The sequence below is a fragment of the Equus asinus genome, unplaced genomic scaffold (genome assembly GCF_041296235.1).
Source record: "Equus asinus isolate D_3611 breed Donkey unplaced genomic scaffold, EquAss-T2T_v2 contig_800, whole genome shotgun sequence".
Lineage (NCBI taxonomy): Eukaryota > Metazoa > Chordata > Mammalia > Perissodactyla > Equidae > Equus > Equus asinus.
This window is the reverse complement of record NW_027225517.1, coordinates 1,123,047-1,125,131: the sequence shown is the minus strand read 5'-3', so window position 1 is coordinate 1,125,131 and position 2,085 is coordinate 1,123,047.

Here is a 2,085-nt window from a genome sequence, read left to right as displayed (position 1 = left end):
TAATTATCCTTTTCTCTAGACAGAGTATTATCCCTCTTGACTCAAGAAGGAAGTGTCATGCACACCAAGGACTGTGCAGTCTTTTTCCTGATCAAAATCAGTTTGCTTGCAATTGACTGGGAAAGAAAACTTAAATAAAACTGTAGCAATGGAAAAATCAAAGCTCTGTGGTGGCTGTCAGGGCAACTATCAAAGACTGAATGATGTAGATTTATAAGTGCAATTTCTGTTGAATGCAATTGTAGGGGAGGAAGACATTTCCTCTACCTGCTCTGGGTCCTTCTGGCCAGACAATGAATTAAATTCACATGAGACAGAATAACAGGGGAAAGTTAAACAAAGTTTCATAACATGTATACATGGGAGAGGCTCAGGCAAACTGATCAATTCACCAAAATGGCAGAAGTTCTCATCTTAAACACCACCCTCAGCTAAAGACAAAGGAGGATGTTGGGTGGGGGGTCAGTTATGGGAAATTACCAGACAAGTACAGTAAACAAGAGTCAGGTTATTATATTGATGAGAGTTTCTAGAGATAAGGTCATCCCTCCTTCCTGGTACGGAAAGGGAGACACCTTTTCAGATGGAGATTTCCTTTACAAATGTAAACATCTCTTAACAAAGGGTAAGTAAATTCTACTTTTCAGAAACTTTTCAAAAACTGTCTGCAGTTTTTAAAAGTCACCAACCCAAAATAATCCTCATGCAAAAGAGACATATCTTGGGGTGGCTAATTCCACTCCCCCACACAATATATACATTGACCCTATGCAATTATCTTAATCTACATCTCTAAGATCCACAGCTCACTTAGAATCTAGAGAGGTATCATGGTGACAGCTCTTGATATTCATCAGTTTAATTATTTCAGAATTATTTTATATTATTGGGTTCATTGTTACCCAGAGATGTTGATCACTGAAATGTTTGATTCAGGGAGCAATGAAAGAGAGGGTAGTTTGAAAGCCATGTGTGTGCCAAGAGACAGTTGATGTTTATGGCTCTTAGCAGCAGAGCTTAAAAAATAATAATAACTGATTTAATTGGACAAAATGCAGCCCGGCTTGTGATTTTATGTCATCCAGATAAATGATATATGTTTGTTCAGTCAGAGGCAATTATTTCCCATTCTATTGAAATAATGAATTAGATTGTGTTGTGTGTTTACATGGTTTGATGAAGTCTCAGGGACAATGATGTGGCAGGAGTTCCTGGGTTCTTGCCCCTTGGGATTATGCTTCTGAGATACAGCCAGTGATTCAGACCCTACAGATCTTTGGCATCATCCGATTCTGAAATAGTCATAAAAATCTGATTTGAGTGAGTCACAAGAGATAGGAAGGAAAGGAAAGGATCCATTGGCAGGAAACAGGCTATAAAATTGTTCATGGTATGCATTTAGCATAGGCAATTTCGTATGGAAAAGCTTAGGGACTTGAGACAAGAGCTACCTGAGCAAAGATAGTGGGACCCTGTGAATAGTGACTTAACTTGTGAATTATCGTTAGAATTTTCATGCTAGGGGAAGTAGATTAATATTGTAAAAGATAGAATGGATTGACCTGGTGACAGGAAATGGCAATCAATTGAGCCAGTTAGGTGACGAGTGCTTCTGGGACCATTCCAGATTCAATGTGGGACGTAAGTGAAGTTTGTTTTCAACACTCCGTATCCTTTGGCTAACTTTCCTTGAGTTCTTTTCTATCCCATGGGATCTGACTTCATGATCTGATCTTTTACCTCTACTCTAAAAGCCAAGGGTTTATCTTTGAGCCATTGCCTTCTTTTGATATGAAATACTCTTTTGCTTTATCTCATCAGCTTCAGGATGATTCTTTAAGCTATAAAAATAGCAAGCAAAGCTATTTTCACATTTTAATGACAGAAAGCCCAGATTTTAAGATGAAAAGTTATTTGAATTCATTGCACATTCCTATATTTTCTACCCCATTCATTTTTTCCGTGTAATGATGAGTTTGGGCCACACAGGAGGAGAGTGAAACACATTGATGAAGGACAGAATGTGTGTTTGTTAGGCAGTGCAATATGGATGATATAAAAAAAAATTTGGTTTTTCAGTGAGCA